The 18,260-nt window shown below is 42.0% G+C and overlaps 1 protein-coding gene across 1 annotated transcript in view; it reads left to right on the top strand.

Annotated features, from left to right (window-relative positions):
- LOC112264110 (transient receptor potential cation channel subfamily M member 3) overlaps positions 1-18,260 on the top strand; it is a 139,149-nt gene that overhangs the window by 20,742 nt on the left and 100,147 nt on the right. The window lies entirely within an intron of this gene.

Here is an 18,260-nt window from a genome sequence, read left to right as displayed (position 1 = left end):
CTCCCATACTCATACTCATGGGTTGCGACAAGTCTAGATTTTCTCAGATGGCCACTGTAATTTGATGCTGCCCTATATTACACAAAGTGTTTAGATAAAGTATTTAAGTGATTTCTCTGTTTATTTAACTTGATGGGGTCAAGATGTTACCTTTTTTTTGCCAATTCAACAGTTACGTCAGAATGCTACGCTGATAAGTATAATACACATAGGCCAATGTGTATGGCTAACACAGGATACGTTGCAAAATTAGCATTTACTTCCCCCAGCCATTTCTTCGGATGGAAAGTTGCTCAGAGGGCAGGTCTTTTGGGGGTAGCTGGCGGGGTCAAGCTGTTACACCGCTCTTTTGAAGTGCTGGTTTATATCCTGTCTGTGCTTGGTCTGCTAATCCAGGGATTATACAGCTTTAAAAGTAATATGGACAGGTTTTAATTAGCCTGAACAGGGGGGAAACCGGTGAAATAACACTCTAATAATACTCTAATCTGCACTAAATTAAAATCCTACTCAAACAAACACACGTACACAGACAATTGAGGGAAATACACAAACCACACATGCATAAACTAAACACACATATGAACACAAAATTGTAATATGGCCTTCTGTGTTACTTCCTGCTTACACAAAAAAACAAAGAGCCACACAAATTCAAACACATGCACATGAACACACACAAACACAAACACACTTGCACTACTTTTCAAAAATTTGGGGTCACTTAAAAATGTCTTTGTTTTTGAAAGAAAAGCAAATTTTTTCGTCCATTAAAAAAACGTCAAATTGGTCAGAAATACAGTGTAGACTTTGTTAATGTTGTAAATGACTATTGCAGCTGTAAACATCAGATTTATTAAATGGAATATCTACAGAGGCCCATTACAGAGGCCCATTATCAGCAACCATCACTCCTGTGTTCCAATGGCACGTTGTGTTAGCTAATCCAAGTTAATCATTTTAGGCTAATTGATCATTAGAAAACCCCTTTGCAATAATGTTAGCACAGCTGAAAACTGTTGTACTGATTGAAGAAGAAATAAAACTGGCCTTCTTTAGACTAGTTGAGTATCTAGAGAATCAGCATTTGTGAGTTTGATTACAGGCTCAAAATGACCAGAAACAAAGATCTTTATTCTGAAACTCGTCAGTCGATTCTTGTTCTGAGAAATTAAGGCTTTTCAATGCGAGAATTTGCCAAGAAACTGCACAATCTCACAGAACAGCGCAATCTGGCTCTAACCAGAATAGAAAGAGGAGTGGGAGGCCCCGGTGCACAACAGAGCAAGAGGACAAGTACATTAGAGTGTCTAGTTTGAGAAACAGGCGCCTCACTAGTCCTCAACTGGCAGGTTCATTAAATTGTACCCAAAAAACACCAGTTTCAACGTCAACAGTGAAGAGGCGACTCCGGGATGCTGGCCTTCTAGGCAGAGTTGCAAAGAAATAGCCATATCTCAGACTGGCCAATAAAAATAAAATATTAAGATGGGCAAAATAACACGGACACTAGACAGAGGGAGATTGGAAAAAAAGTGTTAAGGACAGACTAATCTAAGTTTGAGGTGTTCGGATCACAAAGAAGAAGATTCGTGAAGCGCAGAAAAAATGTAAAGATGCTGGAGGAGTGCTTGACCCATTTGTAAACCATGGTGGAGGCAATGTGATGGTCTGGGGTGTTTTGGTGGTGGTAAAGTCGGAGATTTATTCAGGGTAAAAGGGATCTTGAAGAAGGAAGGCTATCACTCCATTTTGCAATGCCACACCCTGTGGACAGCGAATAATTGGAGCCAATTTCCTCCTACAACAGGACAATGACCCAAAGCACAGCTCCAAACTCTGCAATAACTATTTAGGGAAGAAGCAGTCAGCTTTTATTCTGTCTATAATGGAGTGGCCAGCACAGTCACCAAATCTCAACCTATTGAGCTGTTGTGGGAGCAGCTTGACCGTATGGTACGATAGAAGTGCCCATCAAGTCAATCCAACTTGTGGGAGGTGCTTCAGGAAGCATGGGGTGAAATCTCTTCAGATTACCTCAACAAATTGACAACTAGAATGCCAAAGGTCTACAAGGCTGTAATTTCTGCAAATGGAGGATTCTTTGACGAAAGCAAAGTTTGAAGAACACAATTATTATTTAAATTAAAAATCATTATTTATAACCTTGTCAACGTCTTGTCTATATTTGCTATTCCTTTTGCAACTCATATCATGTATGTTTTCATGGAAAACAAGGGCCTTTCTAAGCGACCCCAATCTTTTGAACCAGAGTGTATATGGAGGTAAGAGGAAAGAGAGATAATGTTATAATAATCTGCATTAAATCCAAGAAGGTCCCCATTAGGCCATCTCAGCAGTTCTTGGAGGTGTCAGGATTGTTATGTGCTGCTCACTCCTACCAATGGCTGTGGAGACAGGAAGCAGACAGGTGAGCACTAATAGAGAGGACTCACTGCAATGAATATCTGAGTGACGTGATGGCCTGGCTAATATGGCCTCTTGCCAATCAGATCTCCCTAGTGGGCAATCTCCTTGACAGAAAGCTGCCCACTGCTACAACAGTGAGAGCTGGGAAGAAGGCCCATTCAGGCATTCCTGGTGGAGAGAATACTTGTAGTGTTGTTACAGTAAATAAACATCTGCAGATGTGTTGTTGTCACAAATCTACTGTATATGTGACTGTATTTGTGTGTGTGTGTGTGTGTGTGTGTGTGTGTGTGTGTGTGTGTGTGTGTGTGTGTGTGTGTGTGTGTGTGTGTGTGTGTGTGTGTTTGAGTGTGTAGGTGTATGTGTGTGTGGAATGATGGAAATGAGTGTGTATGCGGAATGATGGAAATGAGCAGAGTTTTCTCTATCTGATACAGTAATGAGGGATTTGTTACTTTTGGGGCATCTGATTGGATAGACCAGGGGGGTGAGAGAAAGGAGTTTGTCAAGGCTGTGGAGTTTCAGCAGTGGGTCTTCCTTATCAGGCTAATCCCCCTATAGTTCCACAAGCACACATACATACACCAGAGGAGGCCGGTGGGAGGAGCTATAGGAGGACGGGCTTATTGTAATGGCTGGAATGAAATTAATGGAACGGTATCAAACAAATAGAAAGTACATGTTTAACTCATTCCATTTATTCCATCCCAGCCATTACAATGAGTATGTCCTCCTGTCGCTCCTCCCACCAGCCTCCTCTGACACACACACATTCCAGTGGGATCACAGGGCCAGAGTGCCTCTGGTTTAGCCTTAAAGCCTTTAGACCGTGGGTTGGACTGGACAGGACTGGTGTCAGGGTCCAGCGAGAGTGTGAAGTTTAGAGAGACAGAGATGCCTTCAGCACTGGTCCTGTTTTTCACAGAACGCTCCCAGCAATGCAGCACAGCAACACACTCAGGTAAGTGACTAAGGTGTCTATTCAGGAGTACTGTTTTTGATCTACAGTACCTTATTCTAACTCAACAGAGTCCCCAGTGACAGTTCTGAGGTGTAAACCTACTGGTTTCTAATAATACATAAGTACTTTTTATTGAATTTTCATTGTCCTCCAAGAGAGGCTAAAAAGGCCTATCTCTAGCAGCTAATGTAGTCTCATATAACAGCACAAAAATAACACATTCTCTGTGCAGAGGCATGATAGGAGAAACTGTTGTGAATTCTCACAGGTACTGGTTTTTATTGAAGGACATTTTGATGTAGCCTAGACATAACAACCACAAGAGAAGGACAATAATTGGTACCACTTAAAACAGAAGGTTTTAGATGGTCTTTAATCCACTGTCATTTCTCTTTATTCCATTAACTTTTCTATATTCAGTTTACGTAAATTCATTGCTGTATTTTGTATTCGTAAAAAAAGGAAATGAAATGTTATTTTTGTCAAGAGATTCTGTTTCATTTGATGTATTACTTTCCTTTATAAAATCCTCATTTCCATTTACTGTTCTCCATGGCCTCTAGTGGCCTTCATTTGAATAATTGATGTACCTTTCTACGAACATAATATATACAATAGTGTGTGAGCTTCAAATACTAACTGCTGTGGACACAGGAGAGAACATGAAAGATTTTTTAAATATTTTTAATATTTCACTTACTGTTCTGACCATCACTCATATTTAAATAATCTATAGGTGTAACAGTTTAATTTGATCACTTGTCACAGAGAAATTTCCTGTGCAGCAGGAAATGCAATATTGTAGTGTATTTAAAATGTCAAACTTGATTTGACCTAAAGAAAAAAAGTTATCACCCACAACAAACAAAAAATGTATGACCTGTTGCTGCAGGATTATTTTCCTGCTGTGAAAAACTGGTCAAATTATGATAATACTTATTCCCAAAACAAGTGTCTCACTATACAGTATGCTAAAGTGCATCTTCCTCAGTCATAAGTAGGGTTGCAAAATTCCTGGACCTTTTAATAAATTCCTTTGTTTTCCAGAAATCCTGGTTGGAGGATTCCAGATTTCCATCTTATTCCCTCTTGATTCCCAGGAATCCAGGAAAACCAGGGAATTTATTGAAAGTTCCAGGAATTTTGTAACCCTAGTCCCGAGTCGCCTAACTGGGACAGTCAATTAAAAATGAGATGCTCATTCAAAAAGCGTGTATTTTCGTCCAGACCCTCATGAAAGAAGCACAATGAAAATGGGTTAATTGGAATCTTCCACTGTTTGCATTTGTCTAAAATAAAGGAAAAGTAATTGAAAAGACAAAGAAAATTCCAAAGGCATTTTGCTCTTTATTTCATGCACATGGTGATTAAAAAATTTAAAGTGCAATTGATACAAGTAGCTAAGCATCTAATCATTTGGCTCACTGCTCCTGCCAGAGGTCCAATTAGTAAAACCAGGAGCATCTTCCAAAATCAGTTTGACAGCAATTAAGTTGAAGAGAATATCTTCACACAGTAACAAAACATAATTTCAGTTCTATTTTCAGTGTTGAAATATGATTCTCATTTATGTTTTGTATTTTTTTTATAAAGTTTAGTCAAAACTCACATACGACCAGCGAGATGGAGACAGAGAAAGCCTGGGGGTAAAGATAATGTTCAATTTACTGTACAGTGTGTACAAATCTAGACCACACACACAGGGATAGAGATTAAAGGGAAAGAGCACAAAGAAAATGGAGGGTAGTACAGGGGTCTTGTGGTCTCTGTGTCCATTTGTATCCCAGTTATGGTTTTCTGTTGTTTTTGTGTTTTCCCTGTTGTATGGTTTTCTGATCTTATCTTATGTTGTGTTCCTTCGCTCCCACCGTGCTTTTACCAAGAACATGAAAACATTGCCAGTCACATGCCATCGCTGTTACACCTTCTCCCGTCGGAAACGGGAGGGATCTACTTTGTTCGCAGCAGTGTATGAGCACATTGGCTCCAAACTGTCGGGGGGGGGGATGCTCGCTGAGTCAGGTTGACCCGTCTAAAGTAGCCCCCCTGCCCCTCCCCTTCCCATGGCTTGACTTGTTCAGAGTAATGGTTAATCGTGGGAAGTCTGGTGTCAGGGTAAGTGTGCCTGTGTGGAGTTCGGCCTGCCAGGCGGTCGGGAGGTTGGAGGTCGTGCCGGCAAGGATTTTGGCATGCCGTGGGGTGACAGGGCCAGTCAGGCGGAGAGACAGTGTGTTGTTCTTTTTCCGACGGAGGGGAAAGCCCTGTACAAGCAGAGTGGGTTGGGAATAAGGGGGATGGGATTTCTCCTAGAATAAAGCCGGAGAAAAAAAATATTTTGCTGTGTGGTGTTCCTGCCATAGCTGCTGTGGGTTAAAGGGAGGCTCGGTTCCCATCCTGCTGTGTCTTTTAGTTGTCCCATCCCGGAGTTGGGAGGTGCCGTGTTCCCAGATACCCCTACTGTCATGCTCAGTCCGCAAAACCTCATGCAAACTAACACTTCCTGTGTGGATGGGGTCTACGCAAACAACAACAAGTAATCTATCAAATAAACAACAACTACCTTATACACACAAATGTAAGGGATGAATAAGAATATGTACATATAAATATATAGATGAGCGATGGCCGTGCGACATAGGTAATATGCAGTAGATGGTATAGAGCAGTATATACATATGAGATGAGTAATGTAGGATATGTAAACATTATTAAAGTGGCGTTATTTAAAGTGACTAATGATAGGCAAGATGCAGTAGGTGGTAGAGAGCAGTATATACATATGAGATGAGTAATGTAGGATATGTAAACATTATTAAAGTGACGTTATTTAAAGTGACTAATGATAGGCAAGATGCAGTAGATGGTATAGAACAGTATAAACATATGAGATGAGTAATGTAGGATATGTAAATATTATTAAAGTGGCGTTATTTAAAGTGACTAGTGATACCTTTTATTAAGCCCATTTATTCAAGTGGCCAGAGATTTGAGTCTGCCGGTTGACAGCAGCCTCTCTATGTTTAACAGTCTGATGGCCTTGAGACAGATGCTGTTTTTCAGTCTCTCGGTCCCAGCTTTGATGCACCTGTACTGACCTTGCCTTCTGGATGATAGCGGGATGAACAAGCAGTGGCTCGGGTGGTTGTTGTCCTTGATGATCATTTTGGTCTTCCTATTGTAACAGTATAACTTTAGTCCGTCCCCTCGCTGGGCTCGAACCAGGGACCCTCTGCACACACAGACAAATGACACCCATGAAGCATCCTTACCCATTGCTCCACAAAAGCCACGGCCCTTGCAGAGTAAGGGGAACAACTACTTCAGAGTGAGTGACGTCACCGATTGAAACGCTATTAGCGCGCACTACCGCTAACTAGCTAGCCATTTCACATCGGTTACAATGTGACATCGGGTGCTGTAGGTGTCCTGAAGGGCAGGTAGATTGCCCCCGGGATCAATCAAATGTATTTATAAAGCCCTTCTTACATCAGCTGATGTCACAAAGTACTTTACAGAAACCCAGCCTAAAACCACAAACAGCAAGCGATGCAGGTGTAGAGGCACGGTGGCTTTGAAAAAACTCCCTAGAATGGCAGGAACCTAGGAAGAAACCGAGAGAGGAACAGGCTATGAGGGGTGGCCAGTCCTCTTCTGGCTGTGCCGGGTGGAGATTATAACAGAACATGGCCAAGATGTTCAAATGTTCATAGATGACCAGCAGGGTCAAATAATAATAATCACAGTGGTTGAAGAGGGAGCAACAGGTCAGCACCTCAGGAGTAAATGTCAGTTATAGCCGATCGTTCAGAGTATCTCTACCGCTCCTGCTGTGTTACGAACCGGCTCAAAGTCCGTAACAAAAAGGGAGACAACGTGGAGATAAAGAATAACAAAATATATATATTAACTGAAGTAAAGTAAATACAATTAACAATGGTGTGTGTACTCAGTAGTGTAAGTGAGTGGTTGCGTGTATACATGTGATAATGAGGGGTTTGAACGGTGCAAACTAACAAAACAGCCACAACAATGCCTAAACCAAAATATGTCTGTCTGCATGGAGAGAGTCTCCCCAATGATGGATTGAGTCCTCCCCCCATAAAACCGAGGACCAACAAGGACCCCAGAACACCATACCAGTCATACAAATTTACCTGGCACAGTTGGTGTGCTTTTCTCCATTCTGGAGTGGCAACAAGATAGTTTTGCTCAGTGCACTGGCGCACAACGGTATATGGACCTTGAAACTTGGCTTGAAAAGGAGAACCAACAATTGGTGATGAGGCTCAGTTCGCCGATCAAATATGCCCTTCATCCTCTCCTGTGAAGATGATAGCTTCTCTTTAGCCATTTCACCAGCGGCGTACAGCCGTCGCCGGAAATCAACACACATAAGATAACAGGGACTGAGGGGGCTCGGGAGATTTCCAGTCATTCTGGAGAACAGATAGAAGTCCATGCACCCTATGTCCAAACACAAGGTCATTTGGACTGAAACCCGTATTCTCCTGTGAAACCTCCCTAGCGTCTAACAGTAACCAAGGCAACCCCTCCTCCCAATTCTCATCCATCTCAGTACAATAAGCTCTCAACAAAGACTTAAGTGTTTGATGGAAACGTTCCAGTGCTCCTTGACTTTGCACGTGATAGGCGATAGACAAATTGTGTTTAATATGGAGCTGTTGGAGAACCTGACTAAACAGAGAGGTGAAATTAGATCCTTGATCACTCTGAATGACCTTAGGGATTCCAATTAGTGACATAAACTGAATCAAATATTTTAGCACAAACTTAGTCGTGATAGTCCGGAGAGGATAGGCAGCAGAACATCTAGTGGTTAGACACATCACAGTGAAAAGGTAGCTACTACCCTTTTTAGAACGAGGCAAAGGACCAACACAGTCAATAACCAGATACTCAAAAGTTTGGCTGAGTACAGGAATAGGAAACAGTGGTACCGGCTTAATAGCTTGATTAGGTTTACCAGTTAATTGACAGGTGTGACAAGTTATGATGAACTCAGAAACATCTCTCTTTAACCTAGGCCAAAAGAAATGTCTTAATATGCAGTTGTAGGTTTTCCAGCAACGTCGTTGTGGGATGTTGTCAACACCAACTCACGAAGCTTAACAGGTACAACAACCTGACTAATCACCTCCCCCAAAAAACAACTACCACGAGACACCCACTTTTTCATCAGGACATCCTCTTGGATTAAATAGCCATGGGCGACATCGCCCAACTGTTCCACAGGCACAATTTGGTCATGCTAATTCTAATGTGGGGTCAGTCCGTTGCTCCTTGATTAGACCAGAGCGGGGTACAGATAACAGGATAACAGGGAAAGTAGTGACAGATTTCTTTGTGGTATTCTCGTTAGCTGGCGCAATGACCATGTCGCCACGGCTCATAGAACGTGTCACTGCACACGCAGAGAACACCTCTGGGAAACTCTGTACACTCTCATCGGGTATCCCTACAAATGACAGCTTAGTGGAAATCACTAGAGATGGAAACATGACAGGCCATACACGCTCACCAGCCAAGTTATTCCCAAGGATAACGTCGATACCCTCAATAGGCAATGAAGGACGCACCCCCACAACAACCTCTCCTTTCACCAGTTCACAATCCAACATCAGTTTATGCAATGGAACTGACAGTGTGTTCAAACGTATTTCCCTAATTAGAACACTGTTTCCTGAATCAGTCTCAGCAGAGAAGGGTAACACAGACTCCAACACAAACGATTCAGAGGCACATGTGTCTCTCAGGATCTTCACTGGCACTAGGTCCTTACTTGTTAAAACTTGTTATGGCTGCAATCCGGCTAACGGGATCGTTATGACAACTACCAGTGAAAATAGAGGGCGCCAAATTCAAACCACAGAAATCTCATAATTACAATTCCTAAAACATACATGTGTCTTATATCATTTTAAAAGTAATCTTGTTGGTAATCCCACCAAAGTGTCCGATTTCAAATATGCTTTTCAGCAAAAGCACTACAAACTATTATGTTAGGTCTCCACCAAACCACAATAAGCACAGCCATTTTCCAGCGAAATATAGCATTCACAAAAAGAAGAAATAGAGATAAGATTAATCATTAACCTTGAATTATCTTCATCAGATGACACTCATAGGACTTCATACATGCATGTTTTGTTTGATAAAGTTCATATTTATATAAAAAAAATCTGAGTGTCACTAATCTAGATTCACTAGTTCCAAAAACATCAAGTGATTTTGCATAGCCACATCGTTTCAACAGAAATACTCATCGTAAATGTAGATGATAATACAAGTTATACACATGGAATTATATATAAACCTTTCCTTAATGCAACCGCTGTGCCAGATTTCAAAAAAAGTTTACGGAAAAAACAACCCATGCAATAATCTGAGACGGAGCTCAGAACAGTAAGTCAAATTAGCCGCCATGTTGGAGTCAACAGAAACCAGAAAATACATGATACATATTTCCTTACCTTTGATGAACTTCATCAGAATGCAGTCCTATGAATTCCAGGTCCACAATAAATGCTTGATTTGTTCGAAAATGTCCGTTATTTATGTCCAATTAGCAACTTTGGTTAGCACGTTTGGTAAACAATTCCAAAGTCACAAAGTGCGTCCACTATAACGTGACGAAATGTCCAAAAGTTCCGTAACAGTCAGTAGAAACATGTCAAACGATGTACTGAATCAATCTTTAGAAAGTTGTTTACATATATCTTGAATAACATTCCAACCGGAGAATTAGAATGACTTCAGATGACCGGTGGAACGCAGGTCCTTCCCCTGTGAACGCGCATGGTGTAAGCATGGTCAACTCGTGGCAGTGGTGACTATTTCCTGTCTCATTCGACCCCCCTTCACATTAAAGCCATCAGACAAAGTTATATTGACTGTTGACACCTAGTGGAAGGCTTAGGAAGTGAAAACTCATCCATATCTCGCTGTAATTTCAATGAGAGCTTGGTTGAAAATCTGCCACCCCAGAAAAAATCCAAACAGGAAGTGGAATTTCTCAGGTTTTTGCCTGCAATATGAGTTATGTTATACTCACAGACATAATTCAAACAGTTTTAGAAACTTCAGAGTGTTTTCTATCCAATACTAATAATAATATGCATATATTAGCAACTGAGACTGAGGAGCTGGCTGTTTACAATGGACACCTTTTCATCCAAGCTACTCAATACTGCCCCTGCAGCCATAAAAAGTTAACATCGACACAAAACCCTCTGTAAGGAAAGGTAAATAGTCTGGGTCAATATGGACTTTCACATGTCCCTGGGCATGAGACAACGTGTCAGGAGTGAACTGATGTGGAACAGCCGCAGCTAACGCCGTAGGCTTAGATTTAACGTAAGCACAAGTACTGAATTTACCCCAAGCCCTGAGAACCGGACATTTGTTTTTCCAATGACCTGAACCTTGACAGTAATGACACTCTTGACCAAAGTCAGCTTTACCACGGGAGTCAGGCTCAACCCTAGTTGAATGAAACTCTGCCCGTGAACAAGAGTATCTCCGTGAGCGAGGCCCAAATCTCTCCGAACACCGCACTCGCTCCGAATACGGGGCTCTGCAAAGACACTTTTGTGAGTCAAAACATACTTGTCCTCCAAAACCACAGCTTCAGCGACAGTCTTTACTTTTCGTTCGTTAATGTACATGGCTATATGATCAGGCATTGTGTCCTTAAATTGCTCTAGCATAATCAGATCACACAGCCCTTGGAAAGTCATAACTGCAGAGGCGGAACACCAGCAATTAAACTGTGAAGATAACTCTTGTGCAAACTCAACATGAGTCTGTTTATTATACCTTTTTAAAGTTCTAAATCATTGGCGGTAAGCCTCAGGGACCAATTCGTAAATCTGTAACACAGCCATTTTAAACTTATCATACTTGACACTGTCCCCTACACTAAGAGCTGAATATGCTTCCTGCGCTTTACCAGTCAACACACACTGCGACATTAAAGTGCGGTCAGACTTAGGCCAACTCCTAGCGTCAGCAACACGCTCAAACAACGAAAAGAATGTCTCAGAGTCCTTCTCATTAAATTTAGGCAACAACCGTAAGTTCCCAACAATATCAAATGTGTCCGGGGTACGACCAAAAGAGGAACGACCCCGAGGTAAATCTGGGTCACCTTCCCAGAGCAAACACTCCCCTGAGAGCTTTCCTTCCCTAACCAGCTCTAGCCGCTCTTGTTGCAGCTTGATTTTAGCACGCTCCATTTCTTGTTTAAATGCCAATTCCTTTTCATACTTTACACGATCATGTTCTAACAGAAGCAGTTCTTTCTGCTGTTCAAAAAAAAGACTACTAGGACTAACTGATGGAGCGGCCATTGTAACATTACGGGGAGACGGCGAGTCCTCGGCAGAGGCTGCCCCAGTGGTGATTTCAAGAATACCACTCTCCATCAGATTGGCCTTCAATATGAACCTAAATAGAATTTTTGGGACGTTTATCACTAATTTCAACCTTGTAGTCTTCAGCAATCTTCAACAGCTGTTCTGTAGTACATAATTCCAACAGTTCCTCTGATGGAAAGCGAATGAACTTGTCTACATTAGACGCCATAGTCAGAAGTAAATACAAAAAAAATCTCTCGCTCTTTCCCTCTGCTGAACACACCAGACCAGACCACAAGATAAGTGACAATCACACTGGGGACCACAGAAGAGAGAGATGAGATATATATAGATATATATATATGGAGCTACCCCAAAACCTACAGTAACTCAACCCTAGTCTTTGTGCAGATTTGCGGTGGGTAATTACGCACTGCAGCCCGCTGGCAAGGAAATAAACCACCCAGCACGCTGGCAGATTCCCCTAAGCCACGGATGTGCCCGAGACAACTGCTCAATCCACACTCACCACACAAAAATAAACAAAATAACCATGCCCAACGTATTCCAAAATGAAACACGTCGCTAAGCCTAACAGGTGAAAAAGGCTATAGCTCCAGGTAGTAAGTGTCACTACCCTACCCAAATCTCCCACTGAAGTACTCAGTCGACTGTACTCACCTCCTCGGACCATGTCCCAACAGCGAGTAGAGCAAGAGTCTCCAGCCTGGGCAGTGGCCTTGAAACTAACCAATATACTCTCCTCAACGCAGCACAGAACCAACTATCCACTACAGTGGCAAGTTTACCAAACAAACAAAGGCAACCAATACTGGTCCTACCAAACCAGTACTGGTCCTACAACTCAAACAAGCTGTAACAAAAGATGCAAACAAAGCACCTACAGAGTTCTAAAACATTAACGCCACATTTTCTCCCAAACACAATAAACATACTAGTAAGCCCAACGACACTAGTATTAGTCCTTCATAATGCTATGCGCCAAAATGTCTAGGAACCAACCTTACGATCCTGGACGAGCCCCCACTTGTCACGAACTGGCTCAAAGCCCATAACAAAAAGGGAGACAATGTGGAGATAAATAATAACAAAATATATTTATTAACTGAAGTAAAGTAAATACAATTAACAATGGTGTGTGTACTCAGTAGTGTAAGTGAGTGGTTGCGTGTATACATGTGATAATGAGGGGTGTTGAAAGGTGCCAACGCAAACAAACAAAACAGCCACAAAAATGCCTAAACCAAAATATGTTTGTGTCTGCATGGGAAGAGTCTAACCAATGAATGGGGAAGAGGTGCATTTATTCTGGGACACACCAGAGCCCAGGTGTGTCCCATTTCTCTGATGACTCTCCAGGCTCCGCCCAGGCATCCTATTAAGGCATCCTATTAAGGAAAACAAGAGCGAAGAGAAAGAATTCGGCAGAAAGAATGGGAGGGTCGTCACATGCTGTCTCTAGAGAGTTGAAAACAGCAGGTCTGGGACAAGGAGGTACGTTCGGTGAACAGCTCAGGGTTCCATAGCCGCAGGCAGAACAGTTGAAACTGGAGCAGCATCATGACCAGGTAGACTGGGGACAGCAAGGAGTCATCGGGGCAGGTAGCCCTGAGGCATGGTCCTAAGGCTCAGGTTCTCCCAGAGAGGGAGAGAGAGAGAAAAAGAGAGAGAGAACTTGAAACTTTCCACCTTCTCCACTACTGTCCCATCGATGTTTTATTTATTTATTTATTTTTATTTCACCTTTATTTAACCAGGTAGGCTAGTTGAGAACAAGTTTTCATTTGCAACTGCGACCTGGCCAAGATAAAGCATAGCAGTGTGAACAGACAACACAGAGTTACACATGGAGTAAACAATTAACAAGTCAATAACACAGTAGAAAAAAAAGAGAGTCTATATACATTGTGTGCATAATGCATGAGGAGGTAGGCAAATAATTACAATTTTGCAGATTAACACTGGAGTGAAAAATGATCAGATGGTCATGTACAGGTAGAGATATTGGTGTGCAAAAGAGCAGAAAAGTAAATAAATATAAACAGTATCGGGATGAGGTAGGTAAAATTGGGTGGGCTATTTACCGATAGACTATGTACAGCTGCAGCGATCGGTTAGCTGCTCAGATAGCAGATGTTTGAAGTTGGCGAGGGAGATATGGATGGGGGGGGTGCTCCCTCTGTGGTTTCCTGAAGTCCATGATCATCTCCTTTGTTTTGCTGACGTTGAGTGAGAGGTTATTTTCCTGACACCACACTCCGAGGGCCCTCAACTCCTCCCTGTAGGCTGTCTCGTCGTTGTTGGTAATCAAGCCTGTAGTGTTGTCTGCAAACATGATGATTGAGTTGGAAGCGTGCATGGCCACGCAGTCATGGGTGAACAGGGAGTACAGGGGAGGACTGAGAACGCACCGTTGTGGGGCCGCAGTGTTGAGGATCAGCGGGGTGGAGATGTTGTTTCCTACCCTCACCACCTGGGAGTGTCCCGTCAGAAATACCAGGACCCAGTTTCACAAGGCGGGTTCGAGACCCAGGGTCTCGAGATTAATGACGAATTTGGAGAGTACTATGGTATTAAATGCTAAGCTGTAGTCAATGAACAGCATTCTTACATAGGTATTCCTCTTGTCCAGAAGGGATAGGGCAGTATGATGGCGATTGCATCGTCAGTGGACCTATTGGAGCGGTAAGCAAATTGGAGTGGGTCTAGGGTATCAGGTAGGGTGGAGGTGATATGCTCCTTGACTAGTCTCTCAAAGCACTTCATGATGACAGAAGTGAGTGCAACGGGGTGATAGTCATTTAGTTCCGTTACCTTAGCTTTCTTTGGAACAGGAACAATGGTGGCCATCTTGAAGCATGTGGGGACAACAGACTGGGATAGGAATTTATTGAATATGTCTGTAAACACACCAGCCAGCTGGTCTGCTCATGCTCTGAGGACGCGTCTAGGGATGCCGTCTGGGCCGGCAGCCTTGCGAGGGTTAACAAGTTTAAATGTTTTACTCACGTTGGCCACAGAGAAGGAGAGTGCACAGGCTTTGGTAGCGGGCCGTGTCAGTGGCACTGTATTGTGTATTGTGTATTTGTTGGTCATTTGATTTGATTCGATTTGTTCTCAAAGCGCGCAAAGAAGTTGTTTAATTTGTCTGGGAGCAAGACATCGATGTCCGAAACGAGGCATGTTTTCTTTTTGTAATCCGTGATTGACTGTAGACCCTGCCACATACGTCTCATTTTTGAGCCTTTGAATTGCGACTCTACTTTGTCTCTATACTGACGCTTTGCTTTTTTGATTGCCATGCGGAGGGAATAGCTGCACTGTTTGTATTCGGTTTTGCGCGAATGCTGCCATCAATCCACAGTTTCTGATTAGAAAATGTTTTAATAGTCACAATGGGTATGACATCTCCGATGCACTTGTTAATAAACTCGCTCACCGAGTAATCGTATATGTCAATGATGTTGTCTGAGGCTATCCGGAACATATCCCAGTCCACGTGATCGAAGCAATCCTGAAGCGTGGAATCCGATTGGTCAGACCAGCGTTGGACAGACCGGAGCACGGGCATTTCCTGTTTTGGTTTCTGTCTATAGGCTGAGAGCAACAAAATGGAGTCATGGTCAGATTTGCTGAAGGCAGAGCGGGGGAGGGCTTTGTATGCATCACGGAAGTTAGAGTAGCAATGATTCAGAATGCTAGCAGCCTGTGTCGCACATTCAATATGCTGATAGAATTTAGGAAGTCTCGTTCTCAGGTTAGCTTTGTTAGAATCCCCGTCTACAATAAATGCAGCCTCCGGATGAATGGTTTCTAGTTTACATAGAGTTCAGTGAAGTGAACTTTCAGGGACAATGAGGTGTCTGCTTGGGGGGGATATAGACGGCTGTGACTATAATAGAAGAGAATTCTCTTGAAAGATAATTCACATATCTATTCGATAATATATCCGTCTGGACAATTGGTTTCTCATAAGAAGCGATTGGAAAAATGGCTACTTGTGTACTTTATGCAAGATTTTCTGCGGGAGCCATCATGTGACCACTTGCTAAATGTGGTCCCTTACGGCTATTCTTCAACATAAATGCGTAAAAAAGACGTCACAATGCTGTAGACACCTTGGGGAATACGTAGAAAGGTCATTCGTAGCTCATTCACAGCCATATAAGGAGTCATTGGCATGAGGCGGTTTCAAAAAATGCGGCACATCCTGATTGGATTTTTATCTGGGTTTCGCCTGTAACATCAGTTCTGTTGCACTCACAGACAATATCTTTGCAGTTTTGGAAATGTCAGAGTGTTTTCTATCCAAAGCTGTCAATTATATGCATAGTCGACCATCTTGTCATGACAAAATATCCCGTTTAAAACGGGAACGTTTTTTATCCAAAAATGAAAATACTGCCCCCTAGTTATAAAAGGTTAATGCCTAATTGCAAACAGGATATATGTTTTGGAATATTTTTATTCTGTACAGGCTTCCTTTTTTTCCACTCTGTCATTTAGGTTAGTATTGTGGAGTAACAACAATTTTGTTGATCCATTCTCAGTTTTCTCCTTTCACAGCCATTAAACTGGCCTCATGGCCTCATGGTGAAATTCCTGAGCGGTTTCCTTCCTCTCCGGCAAGTTAGGAAGAACGCCTGTATCTTTGTAGTGACTGTGTGTATTGATACACCATCCAAAGTTGAGTTAATAACTATGCTTTTTTAATGTTTTACACATCTAACAATCGGTGCCCTTCTTAACGAGGCATTGAAAAATCTCCCTGGTCTTTGTGGTTGAATCTGTGTTTGAAATTCACTGCTCGACTGAGGGACCTTACAGATAATTGTAGGTGTGGGGCACAGAGATGATGTAGTCAATAGGGTTCCCCAGTAAACAGCCGGCGCAACAGCACACCATAATTGCTAATTAGCAAGTTATTTGGCTTGCTAGCACAAAATGACAAGTTTGTGTTTCTTGACCCAATCAAAAAACTGAACAAATTAGATATATACAGTACACACATTGACTTGTTCTTGCCAGCACAGTCACCAGATCTCAACCCTATTGAGCTGTTGTGGGAACAGCTTGATCGTATGGTACGTAAGACGTGCTCATCAAGCCAATCCAACTTGTGGGAGGTGCTTCAGGAAGCATGGAGTGAAATCTCTTCAGATTACACCCCCACCAATGATCAAGGACTTCAGCTGCAGCACAAATTTGTGCAATATCATCAGACAAAATGACAGTGAATGACAAACAAATAAACAGACAAACAGGGAATGTTTAATGACCAACAAATACACGATACTTAGATCAAAGAATCAACACTTTATTTAATAAAATACAAAGAATACATATGTAAATGGTTATTGTATTTACTCCAAAACAAGATATGATTGAATAGCTAAATGAATAGTGTGTAATATAAATAATAAGCATAAGCATAATGTCAGGGCTGGGCTGGAACGGAAACCTGCACACCAAGTAACTAGATCTCTAGGAGCAAGGTTGGCCATGCATATTCTAGGTCTATCCGTTGTTACTTTTAACATAATTTTTGTGGTCCTACAACCAATTCTAAGAGTAAACCAATAGCATTTATAACCCATTGGAGATATACTCTTCAGTCTCTCCAGGACCTGGGACTTTCTTTGGGACCTTCATCTGCAGATATTAGACCAGGACTTGCTTCATTATTCTCAAGTGATATAATATTTCATATTTCGTTGCAATTGTGTTTTTCTATTGTCATAGATCTCTCTTTCGGTCTGAAAATCTAATCATTAGCTATCTAGCTTAGCTAGCTACTAGCTAACGTTAGCTGGCTAACATTGTTGTTTTTAGCAGATCAAGCTAACGCTTGTGTAATAAATAATAAATCATATTGGAATGCTGTCTATCCTATTTACATGTAGCTAACTAGCTACCTAGCTGACGTTACCTAGAATAGATGGTTAACTTGATAAACAATTTACCCGTGTGCTACACAACCCTTACTATCCACAACGTTACTATCCATGCAGGCAATGCAACCCTTTGTGATGCTTCTTTGGTAAATATATAAACTTACATTTTCAAAAATAGATTAGTCCCCAGACATAAAGACCATCCCACCCACAAATACTATGTTATTTTTGGCCTTGAGAAACAACTAGACGAAGTTAGCTAGCTAGCTGTTTACAGCCGCAACGGAACAGCTGTTGTTTACAAACTCATCAGAAGTTCTTTGGGGTTCCAGTGTTGACTTCCGTTACTCCTCAAGTTGTTTAAAAAGGTATATTGTCAGTGACGGATCCCAGTCCAGTGCTGTTGTTGTAGCTCTCTCCCTCAGACACCTGCAGTAGACATGACAGCAGCATCCCACCGACACACACGTTTCTTTCCATTGGCTGTCAGTTATGCTATAATACCATGGAAATTAGGAAATGTTCCATATTTATGGACTCCACAGGAGAAGGATGAAGAACTGCTCATATCTAATACAT

The sequence above is a fragment of the Oncorhynchus tshawytscha genome, linkage group LG12, assembly GCF_018296145.1.
Source record: "Oncorhynchus tshawytscha isolate Ot180627B linkage group LG12, Otsh_v2.0, whole genome shotgun sequence".
NCBI lineage: Eukaryota > Metazoa > Chordata > Actinopteri > Salmoniformes > Salmonidae > Oncorhynchus > Oncorhynchus tshawytscha.
The sequence above is the reverse complement of the archived record's forward strand: the minus strand, read 5'-3'. Positions and strand labels throughout refer to the sequence as shown.